The following is an 8,506-nucleotide window of genomic DNA, read 5'->3' as shown; positions in this document are numbered from 1 at the left end:
CTCATTTATCCCTTCCACCTTGTGAGGATACAGCTAAAAGACACCATCTCCATCTGTGAACCAGAGAGTGGGGCCTCAGTGGATACTGAGTCTACTGGAGTCGATCTTGGATTTCCCAGCTTCCAGAAGTGTGACAAAAAAAAAAAAAAATCTGTTTTTTGAAAGCTACCCAGTGCATGGCATTTTGTTATAGCAGCCAAACAGACTAAGACATACTTAATTCTAGAATAATGAAATTTTAATTCTTTTAAAGTATATATCTTATCAAGTAAATTAAGCAGCTCAAATGCAAACTTCCTCATTATTTTAGCTCTTTAATTTTCTACAGAATTTATAAATCTGCACTTTACATTCTACTTCTTGAATATATTCTACATTGTGTTGTTCTCTTGTTTGTTTTTGCTGTTGCTTTAATTTTTCTTTGTGTCGTTTTGGTGAACAGAGTATTATAAACTCCTTATAGCTACAACCATCTATCTCACATCTTGATATAACCCATAGCACCTAAAACAATTGAGTGCTTAATGCATATTCATTGGCTTGAGTTGAAGAAAACATCTAAAAAGGACTTGAAAGATCCTCTGTCCATTTCCCTGTTTTCAGAATCACACTTATATCACTCTAGAGAGACAAAAACCAGTCCTTCTGGACCTCAGCAAAATCTGAGTCCTGCCCTCTCGCTTTCCTCCCTGGATAGCATGAGCTTCACCACTTGGTCCACCACGTTCTCTACTAACTACCAGTCCCTGGGCTCTATCAAGCCGCCAAGCTATGGCGCCCTGCCAGTCAGCAGCATGGCCAACATCTATGCAGGTGCCAGGGGCTTGGGCTCCCAGATCTCCATGTCCCACTCCACCAGTTTCTGGGGCAGCTTGGGGTCTGGGGGCCTGGGGGCCTGGCTGTGGGGATGGCCAGGGGTCTGGCAGGAGTGGAGGGCATCCAGAATGAGAAGGAGACCATGCAAGGCCTGAACGACTCCCTGGCCTACTACCTGGACAGAGTGAGGAGCCTGGAGACCAAGAATTGGAAGCTGGAGAGCAAAATCCAGGAGCACCTGGAGAAGAAGGGGCCCCAAGTCAGAGATTGGGGGCATTACTTCAAGAACATCAAGGATCTGAGGGCTCAGATCTTTGCAAATACTGTGAGCCATGCCTGCATCGTTCTGCAGATTGACAGTGCCCATCTTGCTGCTGATGACTTCAGAGTCAAGTATGAGACAGAACTGGTCATGTGCCAGTCTGTGGAGAGCGACATCCATGGGCTCCACAAGATCATTGATGACACCAATGTCACTCAGCTGCAGCTGGAGACAGAGATGGATGTTCTCGAGGAGAAGCTGCTCTTCATGAAGAACCACAAAGAGGAAGTAAAAGGCCTACAAGCCCAGATTGCGAGTTCTGGGTTGACTGGGGAGGTAGATGCGCCTAAATCTCAGGACCTCAGCAAGATCATGGCAGACATCCGGGCCCAGTATGACAAGCTGGCTCAGAAGAACTGAGGGGAACTAGACTACTGGTCCCAGCAGTTTGAGAAGAGCACCACAGTGGTCACCACGCAGTTCACCGAGATTGGAGCTGCTGAGAATACACTCATGGAGCTGAGACATACAGTCCAGTCCTTGGAGATCGACCTGGACCCAATGAGAAATTTGAAGCTCAGCTTGCAGAACAGCCTGAGAGAGGTAGAGGCACGTTACCCATGTAGACGGAGCAGCTCAATGGGGTCTTGCTGGCACAGACACGGGCAGAGGGGCAGCACCAGGCCCAGAAGTATGAGGCCCTGCTGAACATCAAAACTAAGCTGGAGGCTGAGATCACCACCTACTACTGCCTGCTGGAAGACAGGGAGGACTTCAATCTTGATGATGCCCTGGACAGCAGCAACTCCATGCAAACCATCCACAAGACCACCACCTGCAGGATAGTGGATGGCAAAGTAGTGTCTGAGACCAATGACACCGAAGTTCTGAGACACTGAGCCAGCAGAAACAGGATACCCTTTGGGGAACAGGAAGCCAATAAAAAGTTCAGAGGTTAAAAAAAAAAAAGTCCTGTTAAACCCAAAAAAAGTGGTTTCCACCACCTTTAAAGTCAGTCCTGTCTAGTATTAAAAGTTCTTACAGAAAGCTGGGTGTCCAGGCACGGTGGCTCACACCTGTAATCCCAGCACTTTGGGAAGCCGAGGCGGGTGGATCACTTGAAGTCAGGAGTTCAAGACCTGCCTGGCCAACATGGTGAAACCCTGTCTCTACTAAAAATATAAAAATTAGCCCAGGTGTGATGGTGCACGCCTGTAGTCCCAGCTACTGGGGAGGCTGAGGCAGAAGGATCACTTGAACCTGGGAGGTGAAGGCTGCAGTAAGCAGAGGCTGTGCCACTGCGCTCTCCACTTGCTCCACCACCTTCTTTACCAACTACCGGTCCCTGGGCAACAGAGTAAGACTGCATCTCAAAAAAAAGAAAAAAAGAAAGAAAGCTGGGTGTGATGGCTGACACCTGTAATCCCAGCTACACGGGAGGCTGAGGCAGGAGGATCACTTGAGGTCAGGAATTCAAGACCAGCCTAAGGAACATAATGAGACCCACCCCATCTCTGGGGGGAAAAAAAAAAAGAAAACAGAAAGGAAATTTTATATATATATATATATACACACACATATGGAAAATTATGTAAAATATACATTTTATAATTTTATTAATTATAAAATAATTATTTAATATATGAAATATAAAAGGATACATATATCCTTTATCTCAGGGGTCCCCAACCCCAGGGTCATGGACCCAGGCCACATAGCAGGAATTGAGTGGCAGGCAAGCGAGCATTACCACCTGAGCCCTGTCTCCTATCAGATCAGCAGCAGCATTAAATTCACCTAGGCGCACGAACCCTGTTGTGAACTGCACCTGTGAGAGATCTAGGTTGGTGCTCCTTATGAGAATCTAATGCCTGATGATCTGAGGTGGAATAGTTTCATCTCAAAACCACTCCCACCCCCACCCCATCCATGGAAAAATTGTCTTCTATGAAACCAGTCCCTTGTGCCAAAAAAGTTGGGGACCACTGCTATATCTTTTTTATTTTATCCAAAAAGCTGCAAATAGCATTTGCTATATTACAAGACTTATAATATTATTATCTAGAAAATGTACTTTTTAGCCTTTCTTTCTGTAGAATATTAGAGAAAAATCGATGAGATAATTAATAAGGAAAAAGTGGAAATATTCATGAAATAGGCAGAAACAACTATTAAGAATAGCATTTTAATTCCTGGCATGAGGTTTTAAAGCCCAACATACAAATTTAATTCCTCTTTTAGTACAGTGTTTTTAGTATAGTAACACCTTATGACTCAAGAACTGTGTACCTCAAAGTAAATGAAATTGAGGTTCAAAGATATTTCAAGCCATTCAAAATATGAAGGCACCCAGTGACTATAAATTACTAAACTTCTGGCAATCTGTCTCTTTTCCTGACAGCTGATTAAAGTTTTATCATATATGGCTATTAATTATTGTTTTGAGCATGGGCTTCGAATTTCACTGAGTTCACCAGCTCTAGACACTTACAAATATGTTTTGCTATAAATTACTGGCACTGTTTCTGTTGATATTCAGCATAATCAAACATTTGTAAGCATGCTGTCTTTTCAATCTGTTCAGCTGATGCACTTTACCTGATCTTTCATTAAAGTAATCAAAACACTTGCTGTGTCGCATCTAATGAATGTTGCATGTATGATTAAGTGCTTTCATTCATATTGCAAGTTTGATTTAATGTAATCTGCCTTTCAGACAGCCATTAGCCTAGCTCCTACATGAATTCGATTAATTGGCTGAATTCTTCCAGATGTCCATTAAGCATTACAGGAATTTCTATGTGGAAACAGCAGGGACTGTCTAGCACAGAACCAAACAATGAAATGTTATATTGCTGCCATGACTTACAAAAAGCTGGATTCATTTTCATTAATAAAACATCTGTACTCCTGCACAGCTATGCATTGAGATGCATTTATTTTATATGTTTATTTCTCTTATGACTGTAAAAAGATAGTTAAACAGAAGCACATTTACTGAAATATAGACCCAGAGTTTAACAGATGCTGATTGACAAAACAGCTCAATTTTTAAGTTTATGGTAGGTCCTAAAAAGAAGAAAATACACTAACAGACAGCTGTTTGAAACAGAATTAAAGAACGTCTGGGATTATAGCAATAGAAATAAATGTATTAAAATTACATTAAAGACTTATTTTGAAAATGATTTGATTGTCCTATCCACTCCCAAACCCGTTGGATCTCTTTAACAGAACAGGTCAAATATATCTCTTGCTGGGATGTTCTTTAAGTAGTTGTATCTTTCTCTTTTTTTTTTTTTTTTTTCTTTTGAGACACAGTCTTACTCTGTCACCCAGGCTGGAGTGTGGTGGTGCAATCACGGTTCACTGCAGCCTCAACCTCTCAGGGTTCAGGTGATCCTCCCATCTTAGCCCCCCAGTATCTGGGACTGCAGGCGTGCACCACCGAGTCTGGCTAATATTTGTGGAGTTTTTTGTTTTTGTTTTGGTAGAGATGAGGTTTCACCTTGTTGACCCGGCTGGTCTCCAACTCTTGAGCTCAAGGGATCCGCCCACCTAGGCTTCCCAAAGTGCTGGGATCACAGACATGAGCCACCGCTCCCGGTCTTTCTGCTTGGTATGTTTTGTTTTGTTTTTTGTTTTGTGTTATTCTAAATGAACAGGGAGAGATTTAGCCTTGAGCAGATCCTAGCTCAGTGCATTTTACCACTTAATACCTGCTATTTACAAATCATTTGGGAGATTTACCACAACTAATAATTGAAACAAAAGGTAAGTTTGAAAAGAAGCCAGTTTTACACAGGGACAGTTATATATTCTCTAATGTCAAATGTTCATCTTAAAATTAAGAGTACCACACAAATAACTTTTTGTGTTATTTACAAGGATCTATAAATTGGTGCTATCAATTAAAGCTGAAAATCTTATGTTTCATTTCATAATTATAACTCCATTTCATAATTATAAATCATCCCTGCTATAAAGACATATAGTATTGAACTTTTTTTTTTTTTTTGAGACAAGGTCTCACTCTGTCACCCATGCTAGAGTACAGTGGCATGATCATAGCTCACTATAGTCTCGAACTCCTGGGCTCAAGTGATCTTCCTGCATCAGCCTTCCAAGTAGCTAGGACTATAAGCGTGCACCACCGTGCCAGGCTAATTTCTTCTATGTTTTATACAGATGGGATCTCCCTCTGTTACCCAGGCTGGCCTGGAACTCCTGACCTGAAGTGATCCTTCCACTTCAGCCTCCCAAAGTGCTGGGATTACAGGAATGTGCCACCATGTCTGGCCTGTAGTGTTGAAATTTAAAAGTAAAATGCCTTTTATCCTTTCTTTACACAATTAGAGACAACATATATACTTGGAGAGAAAGAGAAAAAGTATTTGGGAGGCCAAGGCGGGTGGATCACCTGAGGTCAGGAGTTCAAGACCAGCCTGGCCAACATGGCAAAACCCTATCTCTACTAAAAATACAAAAATTAGCCAGCGTGGTAGCGGGCGTCTGAAATCCCAGCCACTCGGGAAGCTGAGGCATGAGAATCGCCTGAACCCAGGAGGCGGAGGTTGCAGTGAACTGAGATCCTGCTACTACACTCCAGCCTGGGCAACAGAGCGAGACTCCGTCTCAAAAAGAAAAAAAAAAAAAAAAGGAAAGAAAAGAAAGAGAAACATTCCCATTATAAAACATACATGCAAATCATTAATCATAATATAAATTTATAACTGAACTTTGAAATTTCAAGTTTTACCTGAAATAACTTCTCTATTAGTAGTTTCTACTTCATTGGAGCATTTTTTAAAGTGATTATTACCTACTAGTTTATCCTGAGTAGGTAAAGCTACAGTAACTGAAAGAAGGCCTGTTTTAGGATCAGATCATCAGTCATATATGCCATGTTAATAAGATAATGCCAATTGGGTTTCTATGATGGGGCTTAAATAGGCAATATTAGCCTTGACCAGATTTGTTAGTCAATTTTTTCAGAAAAGAAAATCCTATAAAGGAAAATACTAGTCTTCTTGTTGGTCTTGGTGCTATAATCAGGTTTAAAAAATACTAAACTTTAAAAATATTTGAAATTACCTTCTTTTTCACAGTCATTCAGCAAAAATTCATCGGACACCTACTATGGAAATAAAAAGACATATAAGTCACAATCCCTGCACTCATAAGAGAAAGAAAATAGCTAAGTGCATTACATGAGAAGTACCATAATAAAAGTCATTTAAAGTCCTACGACAGCATTAAGATGGGAGTACTCCCCTCAGTTCCTCAAGCTTCACAGAGGAGTGAACATTTGTGCTATATCTTGAAAGATGCGTAGGAAAAGATAGTCAAACTAAGAGAAAGGATTGGAGAGTAATAGGGTACCTCAAGCACCAGTAGGGCATGCTATCACGGGGGGAGCATTACTCTCCACGCCAGTTGTTTCCTTTCTTGTCAAGGGACATCCATTAGAGCAATGGTCCTGGACTCTTTCCATCCCTTCGCTCATCATTTCTTCCCAGTTGTAGAGGAATTGCTTATTTTAACTAATGAGTTAGGGAGCAGGAACTTGGTATGCTTGACTCAGCCACTTCCTTCCTCCCTCCTCTCTGATAGACCTGGTCTGCTCTTGGCCTTACATAAGCTTAGAAATAATTGGTTGCTTATGACAGATGAGGCCAGTAGTTATCCTGTTCTTCCTGAGACAGGATGGGTAAGTATGTCTAATTCTGGGCTTCAGAATTAAGAAGGCTTTTAGTTTCCATATCGAAGCCACATTCTCCAATCTAGCCATTGTTGGTAATAATAGTGAGATTTTGTTCTCAAACTGCCTCCTTCAGTTGGTTTAGAACTCAGGCAAGGAATTGGGATGCTATTTATCGTCCACCCCCTCTTCTCCCCAAAAAAGAAAAACCCTCAAGTAATGTAGAGGCCTAGAGCCATGAAAATCGTGTATTCAGAGTGCTGAAGCATAAAGTGATTGAGAGGAAAGGTGAGAAATGAGACTGGAAAAGTGAGGCCAGATTGTGAAAGACACCAAGCCTTGACAGGAATTCGCTGAAACACTTTGTTACAATGTATAAAGATGGAGATGTTATGTCGGAAACTGGCCAGATGCCCAAATAGAGCTTCATTAGATGCGATCCCTTGCTTCTCAGGCAGTGACTTTCCAGCTTTATTAAAGTACATTAGAATCATTTGGAAGCCTTGGTAAAAGGCAGATCTTGAGTCATCTTTAAAGATTCTGATTTAGTATAAGTACAATATGAGTCTCAGGAATCTGTATGTTTAACAAGCTCCCTAGATGATTCTCATGCCATAAATTTTAACTTTTCTTGGAGAAATACTGTTCGAGGGTCTGAGCTAAAACTTTATCATTCTAGAAATTCAGTTTTGTCAGAATAGTCAAAAATTTTCAGATTCATAATCAAGCCCCTGAGATACTTAAATATAAACTAGAATGCTGACTGATTTACACCAAGAACTATAGCTTTAAAAGGACTGGGGTCCTTGGGGCTGTAAAGAACACATCCTCTCTCTGTGGGAAAATCCATATGGGAAGCCACATTGTAACCAAAGATTGCTTGATCACTTTGGATTCATGGCAGTGAGAGTTAGTTGGATCACCGTTACTAATGGCATCAAGCCTGTCTGATGTATCCATCTTCACTGTTGAGAATAGACTTGCAAAGGGGATTGGAAGCTGCTAAGGGGAGTGGAAGTTGCTTCCTCTGCCCAGGGCCATGCTAAAGACACACTGAAAAATTCCTGCTCTTGGCCTCTCCTTTTTTTAGTCTCCTTTTTTAACACATTTTTCAGGTAAGATTAAATATAATTGACAAGGTTAAAGATTTAGATATACTAATACAGACACATTTTCTTGAAAATATACTTGTTACCTTGAAAAGAGTTTAGATGCTCCTAGAACTCTACCATTCCCAGAGTATTGGTTAGGACTAAATATTTCTATAAATGAATATAAGCTTCATGATGTCAGGGACCTTGACTTCTGGTTCACCACTTTATCCCAAGTGCTTAAAATAGTACCTGACATAAAAGAGTAGTCAATAAAATATATATTTTTGAATAGATGATTAGCCTCATCTATTACATTTTAAATTCTATTCATTTAAAATGAAAAGAATACTTTTCATTTTAATTTTTATTCTCAGAGAGAAACCAGTTCCAAAATCTGGGGCTACCTTGCCCCTGCCGCTTATGAGTTAAGCACACACCTCAATAAAATGCCTAAAGCAAAATCAGCTGCTTTAAAAAAAAATGGTTTTTTGTTTCTCACTACTACACTAATGAGGATTACATTTTTTGCCTTTGTTACACTTTTGTGATTGGAATGTAACATGTTGTCAGAATCTGTTTTGATTTTTAGCATCAATCTCTGAGTTTATGTTTTGTGAGTTCCCAACGGGTTAA

The 8,506-nt window shown here is 40.6% G+C and overlaps 1 pseudogene; it reads left to right on the top strand.

The window, feature by feature from the left end:
- Positions 1-431: 431 nt before the first annotated feature.
- Positions 432-2,604, top strand: LOC100434586 (keratin, type I cytoskeletal 18-like; annotated as a pseudogene).
- Positions 2,605-8,506: the final 5,902 nt, after the last annotated feature.

The sequence above is a fragment of the Pongo abelii genome, chromosome 15 (assembly GCF_028885655.2).
Source record: "Pongo abelii isolate AG06213 chromosome 15, NHGRI_mPonAbe1-v2.0_pri, whole genome shotgun sequence".
Classification (NCBI taxonomy): Eukaryota; Metazoa; Chordata; class Mammalia; order Primates; family Hominidae; genus Pongo; species Pongo abelii.
This window is presented reverse-complemented; position numbering and strand designations above follow the sequence as displayed.